This window comes from Zingiber officinale, chromosome 2B (assembly GCF_018446385.1).
Source record: "Zingiber officinale cultivar Zhangliang chromosome 2B, Zo_v1.1, whole genome shotgun sequence".
NCBI lineage: Eukaryota > Viridiplantae > Streptophyta > Magnoliopsida > Zingiberales > Zingiberaceae > Zingiber > Zingiber officinale.
In genome coordinates, this window is record NC_055989.1 from 39,720,011 (window position 1) to 39,736,202 (window position 16,192).

A 16,192-nucleotide genomic window follows, 5' to 3' on the forward strand; every position below is an offset into this window, starting at 1 on the left:
GATGGTTTGACACGAGTGCACAGAGGTGCCTAAAAGATTAAGTCAATCGATTAGACATAGCGTAAGCAATTAGAGCAATCACTTACGACCCCTTTTGCTTCGAACAGAATGTTTCTATTCGAAACTTAAGTGATCAAGTTAATTACTTAAGCTATTTCTCGTGATCAAACAGGATGTTGCTAAATCGATCTAGCTAATCGATTCAGCAACAAGGGTAGTGAATCAACTGGGGTAGTCGATTAAAGTTGAAAATATAGTCGTTATGCAGGTAGAAAATGGGTTCGCGTGGACTGTTCATCGTATCTCTTCTCTTCCACTCTCTTCACCGAGCACGGATCTACACACTAGTTCTTGGAAGCTTCTTGGAGACAAGTGTTGCTGCACTTCCAGGATTCAAGAGGTGTCTATAAGCAAGAAGAGAGGAAGCTAGGATTTCTTCATTGTAAATCTTGTAAGATTTCATTTGTATCAACTTGTATCTTTCTCTTCTTGTATCTACTGTGTGTATGAACTTGTACGAGGTTTCTCCGCCTTCAGAGTATTTTCAAGGAGTGTTTTATAGTGGATGTATGAATGAGGGTCAGATTCTTGGATTAGTCACCTCGTCTTGAGGTGGATACCAAGTAAATCTTAGGCATTAGCATTTGCTTGAGTGTTTTCCGCTGCAACAATTCATCGAAGAGAACGGAGCTAATCACCCCCCTCTAGCTCCCAAAGTGTCCCAACATTTTTAACTACTCTCTCCAGCTCAGCTCAAAGGTGGTTCGATCGGCTCCCTGCTGAATCTATCACATGCTTTAAAGACTTCAAGAAGACTTTCCTTCAACACTTCACCAGTAGCCGAAGGTACCACAAAACTAACTTGAGCCCATTTGCTCTTAAGCAAGGGCCTAAGGAGTCCTTAAAAGCTTATATAAAGAGGTTCAATCAAGTGATCATAGATGTCTGTTAGTTAGAGCCCTAGAGTCAATCATATGATGATTGTTGTATGGACTCATTGTATCATATTCCTATGTATATAAAGGCATTTAGTTTGGTTATTATACTTACTTGTATTGGTGCCAAATAACTAAGTATAATAGCATCCTTGAGTAGAAGGTTCCTATCTATATCAATCGATTGGTTGAATCGATAGTGAGATGATATAGAGAACACTACTCTTAATCATTCCTAGTCAAGTATTAACATTCAAGGACAATTTTAATGCGACGAGACTAGCATGTAGGTCAACTCGATGACTTGATCTCACAAGTCATGGATATAGAGATATCATGTTTACACATGGGTATGCATTGGAGAATGTATACTGAATGACCCACTATGAGAAAGTATCATGGATCGTTATATGAGTGACATATACTTTCTCATGTGGCTATTAGTATGACTATTAGTCCTTCGACCTGAAGTCACCATAGTTCTCTACATAAGGAGTTACATACTTTGGCTTCGTCAAACGTCACCCGTAACTGGGTGGACTATAAAGGCAATTATTGGGTATGTAACAAATTATGCGGAGGGATGTGAGTGATGTAGATGGGATCTATCCCTCCTATATAATGGGAGTGACATCGTTATTCTTGATAGAGTGAGACCACTAAGTGCATGACCATGCCCAAGTGAGTCAATATGAGATATTGAGCTCATTTGATTAGAGTGAGTCTACTTGGAGTTCAAGATTTAGATTGATTAGAGGATGACACGGTTTATGCCTCACATTGATCAATCTAGGTGTCAAGGATAGAAGGGCAATTGTCATATATTGTGAAGAGTCACAATTAGTAGTCACAAGGTGATGTTGGATCTCAATATTCTTGTAACTTGGGTAGTAATGATATGTTGCTAGATATCGCTCATTACTTATGCTTCTAAATGGGTTTAGGAGCATTGCCAACGTTACAAGAACCTCTAGGGTCACACATAAAGGGCAATTAGATGGAGATTAGGTTTATTTGATGTACCTAGAGGATTATGTTCATGTGATGAACCAAATTGGATTAAGAGTAATCCAAATTAAACTAATTGAGTTGGACTCGATTTGATTCATGTGTTCAATGGATCTAATTTTGATTATGTTTCATTGAATCAATTTAATCAATGAATAGATATTCATTATATTAAATTGATTTGAATCAAATGGTTAGATTTGATCAACCATGGGAGAGAAGTGGTCAAGTTTGACTTGACCATTGCCACCTCATTTGTGAGTTGGCATTAAGTGGGCCAATGATGATGTTCCACATCATCAAGGATAGTACATGTGTGTGCCACCTCATGAGGGAGATCAAGAGTTGTGACTCTTGGTATTCCATGGAGTTTAAAAACCCCCCTTGAAGTGGCCGACCACTTGAGTGGTGTTGTTTGCTCTTGTGCGCTATTCAAGGCTTCATCTTCTTCCTCCTTGCTTCTTCTTCTCTCCCTCTCCTCCACCTTGGCTGAAACCTTTAAGGGTGCTAGCACACTCTAAGGTTTCTTCTCCACCTTTTGTTCGTGTGGATACACATAGAGGGGTGTTCATTTGACACCCTTGAGATTCGACGAACCTTGGACGAGCGGGATAAGCGAAGGGCTTCGCATCAAAGGTAAAAACTCCTAAACATGTAGATCTAAAGTAGATCTAGGATTAGAAAACTTGTACATGTAAAATTTTAATATTCGCACGTATCCGGTGGCATGGGATTTCGGGGTTTCCGCAACACAAAAGTGGTTTTTGCGGCTCGAAAATCCCAACAATGTCCACCCTCCATTTCTGAGATTTTGGTGAGTGTTTTTTCATAAAGGCTCTTGGAAGAAGATTTCTTTCATGCCTTGGCCAAAAAGCCCCTGAAAGACTTTGATAGCCTATTAGGCCTAGCGGGTAAATATTTTAACGTGGAAGAGGCTCAAACCACTCAGAAGAAGTAGGCGGCCCAACCTGTCCCCCCTTTCAAGCCAAACAAAAAGTCCCTCAGACTCCCCTTCGACACAAAGAAATCCAACCAGCTCTCATTCCTCCGATTCAACAAGGAGGAGTGGTGCAACACATGAATGTGGCACGGGCATCTTTTTTTGAGCCACGCCGATGGACCCCTACTTTCTGCACTTACCGAATCAAGATGCACAACATCTAGGATTATCAGAAATACGCTCGGGACAGCTATCGAGTAGCTGAACAAGGACAACCGCCTCCCCAAATTATTCCCCAACTGCTTAGACCACCAGCACTGAGTCCTAATGTAGCCGATCGGACAGCTAACATATGTCCACTATTAGGTAATCTTTCCACCTCTCATGAAGGTAGGGCGTCTGTGCCGACCAAACAGGAGGAAAATCAAAATAACACAGCAGTAAGAAGAGTGAGTATGATTTCTGGATGACCCACTAGTAGAGATTCCAATAAAGCATGGGAAACCATGCACGTTGGTTAGAGATCCATGTGGTCGGCTCCAGCCAAGAGCAAGCAAATGACCCTCAAATCAGCTTCGGGCCTCAAGATCTTGAAGGGGTGGAGCTTCCTCATGACAACACCCTAATCATTAAGGTCGCTATTGCAAACCCCGAAGTGGCACGTGTTTTTGTTGGCACTGGAAGTTCCATCAATGCCCTCTTCAAGACCGTTTTTGACAAAATGTAAATAGACTAAGGTGAGCTCCAGCCTATAGCTACTACTTTTGTATGGATTTATAGGTAATGAGGTGTAGCCGCTTGGACAAATCAATTTGGTCATCTTCTTGGGATCCAAGCCACTTGTGAGTGTTGGTGTAATTTGTACTAACGGTATAACTCAAGTTTTAATGAATGACAAGTGAGTTAAATTTGGTGTTATATAATCTAATATTGTTATCGAGTATGTAGGGTTGACTAACTTGATGGGTCAAGAGGACATGACAGCAGGCGGGAAGTCCAGTCGGGATGTTTGATTCCCGAGTGGTGAAGTCCGGATGTGCGATTCTGGAAGGAGATTGAGATGTGCGATTATCGAGTGGCGACGTCTGGATGTGCGATTCCGGTAGGAATACTTGGTGGGTCAGATTGACGTCAAGGAAGTAACTTGACATACGATAAGTAGAGGTAAGTCACTAGAGGAGAATAACTAAGTGAGGATGCATCCCTGTTAAGGGGACAATAGGCATTGGTCGAATTTATGTCCATTTCGGAAATCTAAATTGTGACCTTAACTAGATCCTAGTCTAGAGGACAGGGTCTATTCATAAATTAGTTAAATTATTATTGTGCTAACTTTATTTTATAGATTAGATATTGTAATGTTGGATTAACCTAACTTGCAAGGCAAAGAGAGCAAAAAGGCCTCAAGTGAATAGTTCCTGAGGCACCTTCAAGCATTGGAAGGCATCTTTGCACTGTTCATAGAAGGCACCTTCGGTGCTATAGAAAGTGCCTTCCAAGGGATAAAATTCAGACTTCGTCACAGATAGGAGCAACAAGTTTAGGATTAGATTTGACACGTTGGAGGTGCCTTCAAGGCTATGAAAGGTGTCTTCCACACCCTTTAAATGAGGTTCTCAACCAAGCTTCAAAATATAACTTCTATATAAGCTTCTACGCGTCCGATTAGCTTTTTGACTACTTTGGCTTCATGCTGCTGCCCTACTATAACTCTACTATGCCCAACTACCGCCGATAAGCTAACCAAACACCGAGTTCGAGTCGATTGCCTATGAAACATGTTTGGTAACAAAGTATTAATTCCTATACTTAATTACTATAAATGAAAAGTGTAGCTTATTACACTTTTTTATACTTTTTGTACTCGATTGCCTCTTCCAACGGTTCTAGAAGAGATGTTTAGTAGATTACCCATTAATAGGTCCGTAGGACTTGGGTCTTGAAGTAGGAGTCACCGAAAGCTCTGAACCAAGTAAAATCGAATCGTGTCTTTTATTTTTCTATTTTTATTTGCATTTCCACTACACGCACTTTAATTTCAAAACTGAAAAGATAAGATTTTTGAAAACCACGTGATTGCCCCCCTCTCACATGCATCTCAATCCAATAAGTGGTATCAGATTAGATTCTGCTCTAAATTGGTGCAACCATCAATCAAGCAGGGGCAATTTTAATTCTTTTTCGGATTTCTATTTTTAACATATCTTATTTGAATTGGTAAAATTTACCTTTCCATATAACTATTTCTTGTTAATTTTTACTCGAAAGTGGTGCAACACCACTCGAGTCATCGACATATTTTTTTTTCTCTCAAGCACTACTAATCCAAGATCAAGTCTTGGTACCTCCTTTTAGCTTTTCATTTTCACCGATCAATGGCTCAACTTGAGGGATTCAACAACTCTCATCCTCCTCTCTTCAACGGAAATGATTTTTCGTATTGGAAGAAGAGGATGGAGGTCTACTTAAAGACGGACATCGAGTAATGGTTCACTATCCGACGAGGGCACCGAGCGCCTATAGATGAAGTAACAAAAGTACCACTTGATCTGAAAAGATAGAGTCCAGAGGATAAGAAGAAAGCCCAAATTGACTTAAAAACGTTAAACATGATCCAATGGAGACTCACGCAAAAAGAACTCAATCGAGTCCGCCCACACGAGAATGCAAAGAGCTATGGGACAAGTTCATCGAACTACAAGAAGGAACCAATGACTCAAGGGTAATGAAACGTGATCTATTATTGAATTCTTTATTTAATATTAAAATGCAGGATGGAGAAATCACAAGCCAACTACACACGAGAATCAAGGATATCTGATAATGGATATTTTTGTATATTATTTTGGCTCTTATACTTAGCATTTTATACCTTCTCACATGCTTAATTTTGTGCTAATATTATATTTTGTGAGTAGGATTTATTTTGGACTTAAATATAAATTTCCTACAATTATGGAATTTAATCGCATGTTTTTATTTTGGTTTTTTAGGAAATTCAAAGAGTCATGGATTAGGGTTGAGCCGGATCGAATTTGGCTTGATTTGGAGGTCAAATGAGGAAGATCAAGCTGAATTAATGTGGACCGCTGATCAAGATCCAGTGAGATCCTACCCCTTCAGTCAAATCAAGTGATCCATCCCTTCATCATGATTTAAAGTGATCTGGACTGTTGATCGAGAACAAGGCATCCAAGGGTTCCTCTAAGAAGTGGAGCTCCAATTCAGATTTGATCCAAAAACCCAATCTTCAAACCCATTCTTCAAGCCCGATTATAAAAGCCCAATTTCATCCTCTTAATAGATCCAAATCCGGATCTCACTCATACTCTCAACACAAAATCCAACATCCAAAGCCGTTAAGAAACTCCTCTTTCTCACCTGCACGACACAGTGCCGAACCCCCTTCCTCGCAATTTTTCTTCCTTGCGGCGAGTTAGGGCTCGCGATCCCAGCGGTGCCTCACTTCTTCTTCCTCTTTCTCTGGCCAACGGCTTCATTTCTTCTCTTCACCGCCACCGGCTGGTCCTCCACAACCAACCTCCTCTTCTCCAATCTGCTCCAAGCGGCGACGGCAGCAACCTCGGCGACTTTTTTGAGAGGACAACGGCTTGGGTCTAGGGTTCTCTTGACGACGGAGCGTTCTCCTCCGGCAAGGTAGTCCTTCTTCATCCCTACCTCAGTGGACATCTACCAGCGGACGACGTTCCGAAAGCAGCGGGTTCCAACAGGGGATAGCTGGCAGATTCTTCTTCTCCGACGAATTTCTCCTTCTTCCATCACTGAGCAGTGATGTGGACTTCCGTTGACGGCGTTCCGAAGATTGGCATGATTCCAGCAATCTTAGTGTGTCCAATTCTGGGAGAAGCAAGCTCCATTTCAAATTGTGTATCAATTTCCAGTCATGATCAAGGGCAGTAGTTGAGTTTGCTGTTCACCAGTGTCGGCGTTCTAGATCCGTGCCCTTTGTGTGACAGTGAAGGGTAGTTGGCTTGGTGTATGATCGTGGAGAATTGGATTGGTTAACTAGGATTTATTTGTTGTTCTTGTTTAATTTTATAGTTAAGTTCTTATGCTTGTTTAATGTCTAGTTGTTAGCTTAATTTCGTGATCTTCTTATGATGCATGTTAATTAGTTTTGGTACTTTGTTTAGTTCATTATGTATGATTGTTAAACTTGTACCATATTGTCACACTATGATACAAGATCAACAATCATACATAATGAACTAAACAAAGTACCAAAACTAATTAACATGCATCATAAGAAGATCACGAAATTAAGCTAACAACTACACATTAAACAAGCATAAGAACTTAACTATAAAATTAAACAAGAACAACAAATAAATCCTAGTTAACCAATCCAATTCTCCATGATCATACACCAAGCCAACTACCCTTCGCTGTCACACATAGGGCCCGGATCTGGAACGCCGGCACCGGTCAACAACAAACTTAACTACTACCCCTGATCATGACTGGAAATTGATACACAATTTGAAATGGAGCTTGCTTCTCCCGGAATTGGACACACTGAGATTGCTGGAATCATGCCAATCTTTGGAACGCCGTCAACGGAAGTCCACAGCACTGCTCAGTGATGGAAGAAGGAGAAATTCGTCGGAGAAGAAGAATCCGCCGGCTGTCCCCTGTTGGAACTCGCTGCTTTCGGAACGCTGTCTGCAGGTAGATGTCTGCTGAGGTAGGGATGAAGAAGGACTACCTTTCCGGAGGAGAACGCTCCGCCGTCAAGAGAACCCTAGACCCAAGCCGCTGCCCGCTCAAAAAAGTCGCCGAGGTTGCTGCCGTCGCCGCTTGAAGCAGATTGGAGAAGAGGAGGTTGGTTATGGAGGACCGGTCGGCGGCGGTGAAGAGAAGAAATGAAGCCGCAGGCCGGAGAAAGAGGAAGAAGAAGTGAGGCACCGCCGGGATCGCGAGCCCTAACCCGCCGCAAGGAAGAAAAATCACGAGGAAGGGGGTTCGGCACTGTGCCATGCAGGTGAGAAAGAGGAGTTTCTTAACGGGTTTGGATCTTGGATTTTGAATTGAGAGTTTGAGTGAGATCCGGATCTGGATCCATTAAGAGGATGAAATTGGGCTTTTATAATCGGGCTTGAAGAATGGGTTTGAAGATTGGGTTTTTGGATCAAATCTGAATTGGAGCTCCACTTCTTAGAGGAACCCTTGGATGCCTTGATCTCGATCAACAGTCCAGATCGCTTTAAATCATAATGAAGGGCTAGATCACTTGATCTGACTGAAGGGGCATGATCTCACTGGATCTTGATCAGCGATCTACATTAATTCAGCTTGATCTTCCTCATTTGACCTCCAAATCAAGCCAAATTCGATCTGGCTCGACCCTGATCCATGGCTCTTTGAATTTCCTACAAAACTAAAATAAAAACATGTGATTAAATTCCATAATTGTAGGAAATTTACATTTAAGTCCAAAATAAATCCTACTCATAAAATATAATATAGGCACAAAATTAAGCATGTGAGAAGGTATAAAATGCTAAGTATAAGAGCAAAAATAATATACAAAAATACCCATTATCAACTCCCCCACACTTATTCTTGCTCGCCTCGAGCAAGTAAAATAAAACAAAAGAAGAAAACAACTAAAATGCATTCCCCTATCAATTCTCAATCAAGCTTAGAAAATAGTGAAAGGAAATTATCTAGGATTGTCAAATTCAAATGACCAAAGCATTCATGGATTCAATTCATACATCGATTAACAAACATGATAACTTCAATCCATAATAGATAAACTGAAAATGATAATAAAATAACCTCACAAGGTAAATGATGGTGGTTCTCCTCTAATAATCATGCAATAGTGGAGCTCACTCAAGCTACTCATGGATTCATGCACTACCATATGCTTGCTTTACTTCTAATCTCCACCACTATATACATAAGAGTGCACAATAAAATAATGAAGGCATTATTGAAATCTAAAGAAAACATGAATCAAAGTTAATGATAGGATAAGAAAAGAGATAAAGAAGAAAAAGCAAGTTATTGGTGGAAGACATGGACATAATGAAATGTTACATAGATGAGTACAAGAAAACAATGCCCAAAAATATATCTCATCCAAACTCCCAAGCTAGCTTTCCACAACTCAATAAAAATGTGAACAATCTCTACGATAGCTTTTCAATAAACATGTACTCATGATCTGCAATAAAATTCAAATTTTACTACCATAAAGATTATCACTAACAAAAAATTATATCACCTTTCATCAATACAATAAAAATGTGAACAACTCCTACTTTAGCATTTCACACTAAAAATCTACACATGATATACAATAATATCTCAATATCGCTAAAGTAAAAATTGTCACTCACAAAAATTCTACCACAAATGAATAAAAATGACACAACATGTCAAAATATTTTTTTTCTTATTTTTTTCCTGTTTTTTCTTTGTTGTTTTTGTTTTTTTTCTCTTTTTTTTTTTCATTTGCTGTTTTTTTTTTCTTTTTTTTTCTTTTTGAACTTTTTTTTTCAACATGTTGTGCATCACTATACAATATCATTAATAGCTCAAATAAAAAGATAAAGCATGGTTTACTTATGGTGATCAGGCATGGTTCATCTATGATTTCCTTAAATTCCACTAAGCTATTTCTCTTCCCCCCACACTTAAATTTTTGTCCGTCTCAGGCAAAACACTCATCATGTAACATCCAAGATATCCACATCCCAAGAAGAAAGCAAAAGAGGGAAATAAATGGAAGAGAGAAAAGAATGAAATGCTCAAAGATAAAGGAATTACTCAAACAACATGTGATAACAAAAGGAATGAATAAAAGGAAGTGAGATAGCCTTCATAAAAATCATGCAAACTTATGATAATGTGGTCTCGAAAGAATTAAGCAAGTTCTGAGTAGCATTAACCACAAGTGCATCACACATCAATAGGAATAATAGGCTTAAAAATATCCTCACTAGGTATATCAAAATTATCATCTCAATCTACCAACATGAAATCCATTATCAAGTTGTAATCACATGTAATCCAAGAATCCAATCATTATGTACAAGTTTTGGTACTTTGTTTAGTTCATTATGTATGATTGTTGATCTTGTATCATAGCGTGACAATATGGTACAAGTTTAACAATCATACATAATTAGGTTTTGTTTAATTTCTACAAAGTTGTTTAGTTAATTGTCTTTGTTTGATTGTTGCTTTCTTTATGAATGTTTGAGTTCTTTGTTATGTTTCATGTTATTCCCATTGATAGATATTCTTGTATTGTAGCGTGACAATGCGATGTAGAAAAATCTTCAATGGTTAGTTAGGGTAGACATAGCTTTATTACTTGCATTGTCTTCCATTATTTAGATTAGATTTTATTTGATGCTTCTCTATTTCGATCCTTAGTTTAATTGTGTTGATAGTTAGCCCATAGCGTAGAGTGACAATGCGTTGTGGATTAATTATTCACACCTAGTTAGATTTCATTCCAGCACTAGATTAGTTTTCTATACTTGTTATGCTTTTAATTTGTTAAATTTAGAATCAAAAATCCAAACCCCAATTCTATATTAAAAACTCTAAAAATTGAAATAACTTACGATCCTAGGTTTACCATCCTATCGTTGCTTTCGTTGGCAGACGACCCGAGTCATTCCTATGCTACATTAGTGTAGGAGGGGTTTGGTACAACATCATTTGATACCCAATTCACGACAAAATTAGGTCGTAATCAATATCCTCAACAACCTATTGAACATCAACTCGAGAATCGAGATGTAATCAGGTACGCTCTGAAGTCCTTCCCTCAAAACTCACCATGGGTATTATTAGTTAGAGCCCTAGAGTCAATCATATGATGATTGTTGTATGGACTCATTGTATCATATACCTATGTAAATAAAGGCATTTGTTTTGATTATTATACTTACTTGTATTGGTGCCAAATAACTAAGTATAATAGCGTCCTGGAGTAGAAGGTTCCTATCTATATCAATCGATTGGTTGAATCGATAGTGAGATGATATAGAGAACACTACTCTTAATCATTACTAGTCAAGTATTAACATTCAGGGACAATGTTAATGCGACGGGACTAGCATGTAGGTCAACTCGATGACTTGATCTCACAAGTCATGGATATAAAGATATCAAGTTGACACATGGGTATGCATTGGAGAATGTATACTGAATGACCCACCATGAGAAAGTATCATGGATCGTTATATGAGTGTCATATACTTTCTCATGGGCCATTAGTATGACTATTAGTCCTTGGACCTGAAGTCACCATGGTTCCCTACATAAGGAGTTACATACTTTAGCTTTGTCAAACGTCACCCGTAACTGGGTGGACTATAAAGGCGATTACTGGGTATGTAACAAATTATGCGGAGGGATGTGAGTGATGTAGATGGGATCTATCCCTCCTATATAACTGGAGTGACATCGTTATTCTTGATAGAGTGAGACCACTAAGTGCATGGCCATGTCCAAGTGAGTCAATATGAGATATTGAGCTCATTTGATTAGAGTGAGTCTACTTGGAGTTCAAGATTTAGATTGATTAGAGGATGGCACGGTCTATACCTCACATTGATCAATCTAGGTGTCAAGGATAGAAGGACACTTGTCATATATTGTGAAGAGTCATAATTAGTAGTCACAAGGTGATGTTGGATCTCAACATTCTTGTAACTTGGGTAGTAATGATATGTTGCTAGATACCGCTCATTACTTATGCTTCTAAATGGGTTTAGGAGCATTGCCAACGTTACAAGAGCCTATAGGGTCACACACAAAGGGCAATTAGATGGAGATTAGATTTATTTGATGTACCTAGAGGATTAGGTTCATGTGATGAACCAAATTAGATTAAGAGTAATCTAAATTAAACTAATTGAGTTGGACTCGATTTGATTCATGTGTTCAATGGATCAAATTTTGATTATGTTTCATTGAATCAATTTAATCAAAGAATAGAAATTCATTATATTAAATTGATTTGAATCAAATGGTTAGATTTGATCAACCATAGGAGAGAAGTGGTCAAGTTTGACTTGACTTGAGAGGGAAGATGAAAGGTCAAGTTTGACTTGACTATTGCCACCTCATTTGTGAGTTGGCATTAAGTGGGCCAATGATGATGTTCCACATCATCAAGGATAGTGTGTGTCACCTCATGAGGGAGATCAAGAGTTGTGATTCTTGGCATTCCATGGAGTTTAAAAACCCCTCTTGAAGTGGTCGACCACTTTAGTGGTGTTGATTGCTCTTGTGTGCTATTCAAGGCTTCATCTTCTTCCTCCTTGCTTCTTCTTCTCTCCCTCTCCTCCGCCTTGGCCGAAACCTTCAAGGGTGCTAGCACACTCTATGGTTTCTTCTCCACCTTTTGTTCGTCTGGATACACATAGAGGGGTGTTCATTTGACACTACAAGAAAAAAGTCTTACAACAACGGTTTTTCACCGTTGTCGTAGCCCCTTTCGGACTGTTGTTAAAGGCTGTGTTTGTTAAAGGGGGTACTCAAAGACAACAGTTTTTAACCGTTGTCTTTGAAGGCAAAGACAACAGTTTTACAACGGTGAAAAACCGTTGTCTTTTCATTCAACGACAACAGTTGTTCACCATTGTCTTTGAGCGTATGCCTAGGCTCTTCAACAACAGTTTTGAACTATCTACGACAACGACTAAAAAACGTTGTCTTTTTTGCCAATGACATCGGTTTGACAACGGTTAAAAATCGTTATCTTTTTAGCGAACAATGTTAATTAACATCAATTTGTCACTGTTGTCTTTTAACGCCATTGACAACAGTTTGACATATTTAAACTGATGTCTTTGGGTACAATATACAACATTTTGACAATAAATAAAAAACTTATTAATCTTTTCCTACTCAACGGTTTATAAAAAACATCATCATCCAGTGCAAATTTCATTGATAAAAAACCTACATAATCAATATTTACAATGCAAATTTCATTAAAGTATCAAACATCATCATCCAAACATCAATAAAGTACCAAACATCAACATTCAAACATCACAAAAGTTTACACAGCAAAAAGTTTATATATATCACACATATATATAAAGTCCAAAATATCATGTTTTGTTGGAGCAAGTCTTCTCTACCTGTGCATCTTCTAAACAGCCTGTGCATCTTCTAAACACCATATCGATAACTGCAGCCTTTTCTGGTTTCTCCTCCCTCCTAGCTTCTCTTTTCTTCTCCTTTCACAGAAACGGGGTCATTATCTTTTCCCTGAGATAAATAGCATATGATTGCAAGTTAAGCCATTTCCCAGGAGTAAATGGCATAAAGATGATGATGACAAAGACATTGTACACAATTGAATATGATAACAATACTTCTTTCTAGGCACAAACTAAAATTATTGCATAACTCACTTTCAGTTCAAGGAAACAATGCTTCCTTCCAGGAGCAATGGATGCAAATTTATATGATGTGGGCACCTTAAGCAATGGGACAAACCAAAAAAATAGTGATGTGTGTAACGATGGCTAGAAGAAGAGGAACAATTGAGATGAGCCACAAAACCACATTCAGGTGGAGTAGCAATAGAGGCCAAAGCTGAACCAGAAATACCCCCTTCGTCACTATTAATAATGGAGGCATCTAAAAAATGGATTCTTCCTACCAATATTGAATTACTTATGTTATATGGTGAAATATGCAATCAAAGTTTGGACCTCAAACATTAAATTTCTCTGTTAGTTACTATACATGGTAAAAGCCCCGTTAGACATACATTAAGTTGCAGTTAGGGAATCAACAAAAAAAAACACACTTGCGATAAAGAAAAGGGAAATAAATTTATTTGAATCATGAACAAGAAAGTATTTTCATGAACAACTGTGGCTAACAAGGTTTGTTATTTTATTCATTGTGATATACTCTAAATTAAACTTCTCATACAGTATTTTCATATAGTATAGATCCTAAAAAATAGAGGTTGGTTTTCTATATTGAAACATTGCCAATTTGTTTCAATTTAACTGAATATTATTATTGTCAAATGCAATAAGATGAACTCATGTATATACCTATTCATAAATATGATCTTGTATGCATTCGGCTATCTCAGAGCGCACTTCATCAATTTCTTCTTGAGAGGACTCCGCTTTTGTGAACTGTGAACACACATAAATTATATGATCTTAAAGAACAAAATATAATTAATTGAAAAAAAATAATAACTAAATAACTTCTAATTATTTGAGATGATAAAGATAATATTACTATCGATGGTAGTGTATCCCCCTCGATCATTGCATTTTCTTCAGTAATTTGTCTCATAAATCTCATCACGTAATAACCACATTGTTTCGCATCTGGCTGCCTAGGAGCCTACGTTAAAGGCAATTGATATTGTTAATGATAAAAATACACATACCTTGATTGATTGAAATAAAAGTACCCATACCTTGATTACTTCCCATTGTACATGCTTTCTTACTTTTCTTCCATTGTTCGAATTAAACAATCTTAACGCCCTTCGTATATACATTCAACATAGTTGATATATAAGTGTTTTATGACTAAATTAAATACATAATAAAAAGCATATATAAACGACCTCTAGACTTCCGCTGTTCCTGGGAGAAATGGATTATCATCCTTAATTAGAACCTCAAAGGTTGGTTTACATAATAAGAATATTGGAAAGAAAGTACCTCATGATTTTGTGCATCCTGCAGATTCATTTCTTCAAATCTATCATGTACCCAAGCACGTTCATCTTTAGAATCCCACAACTTTTGGACACCAAACATACGCCTAGATAAAGGTTATTAAACGAAAAATTTGTAAGGAAAATAAAAAAGTGGAAATGCCAAAAAAGAGAAGTTTCAATGTTGCCTTAGGAATATAAATAATGCAATATTTGATCCAGACTAATACAGTCACTGGCTGCAACAAAAATGGGAGAGGAAGTGAAAAAATAAAAATATATTGATAAACAACTCATAGTGGTGAATAGTAAGTAATGGATTATGTTTAATATATAGATATAGATAAAGGAACAAAAGTAGCTAAATTATACAGTGTTAGGTTATATTGTCCATTGTTCCTAAATGACTAACCATTCCTCATGATCAAGTCCAAGAAGCAAAATGTACGCATTATCTATTGAAAGTTATGAATTATATCTATACAAACCTTTAAACATTATACTCAGTAATAGAATCTCAATCAACTGCACACTTATGTGCTCATAACAGTTTTCTATCAATAATTTGGCACACGAGTGATTGAATATCTCTAATTAATGGGAAAAAAACAGATGAAGATCATGAAGAATAGAAGTAGATTCTTCTAAGAAAAAAGATACCTATCATACCAGGAGTGCAAAAAGTATAATTATGTTGTTTTGACTTTTGACAAGCAATAAATAATATCACCTTCGGCGACCCCTGCCATTGTCCTAGAACCGATCATCGTGCATGTAGAAAGCCCCAGCAGTCGGCACAGCATAAGGTTCATTCTCCTTCGCCTCCTCTTCAACAGGTTCTTTGTCTTCATTTTCTTCTGAAGTCCCAAGAAACGCCTGCCCATTGCCATCAGGAACCGACGACTTTCCCAAGTCCCTAGGACCTTCACCCACTGGAGCAGCCCCCATATCCGCTCCTTTTCCTTCCATCATTCCTTCTACAGCAACGAATTCCTCTACTTCTCCCGCCAGTTCTTCCTCCTTGCCGTCGTAGTACTCCTCTTCATCATCATAAACCTCGGCGCCACATTGACCATCCGACTCACCGTCGGATCCAACCTGGTCTCCCGCGGTAGATTTCCCCCGCCCATCGTATCCTTCCCCTTCCTCGTCGTCGCTTGCCTCCCTCCGACGCATCCTTGGCAACGGCGCGTCCTCGGGATCGCTCTCGTACTCCGATTCTTCCTCCCTGACCGCCATCGATCTCCTCCGCCCAAATTAAACCCTAATCAGCAGTCCACCCCCAAAAAGAAAATGACGACGGTGCGCGATGTGGTAAAAAGAAAACGAAATTAATGAAGAATAGTTGTTGCAACATATATTTTGTACAAAATTATAATTTTATCCTTATTATTTGAATAAATCCATCCATCTTAAAATAGACCACAAATTTTATCTTAGAGATAAACATTAAGGGATATAAATTTCACTTCATCAAAGAAAATAGGCAAATAACTATGTTTGACTATTTTTTTATAAAATAATTTTTAAATACAACATAGTTTTAGACACCAAATTAAAACTGTTGATTAAAACTAATAGACAACATAGTTTCAACATAGTTTTAAGCAA

General features: G+C 38.1%; 1 long non-coding RNA gene across 1 annotated transcript; it reads right to left on the reverse strand.

Moving 5' to 3' along the window:
* Positions 1-14,480: 14,480 nt before the first annotated feature.
* LOC122049079 lies at positions 14,481-15,462 on the reverse strand. The gene is made up of 3 exons (XR_006130811.1): positions 15,312-15,462; positions 14,586-14,688; positions 14,481-14,507 (listed from the first exon to the last, which is right to left on the reverse strand). It is a non-coding gene; the product is annotated as an uncharacterized LOC122049079 (long non-coding RNA).
* Positions 15,463-16,192: the final 730 nt, after the last annotated feature.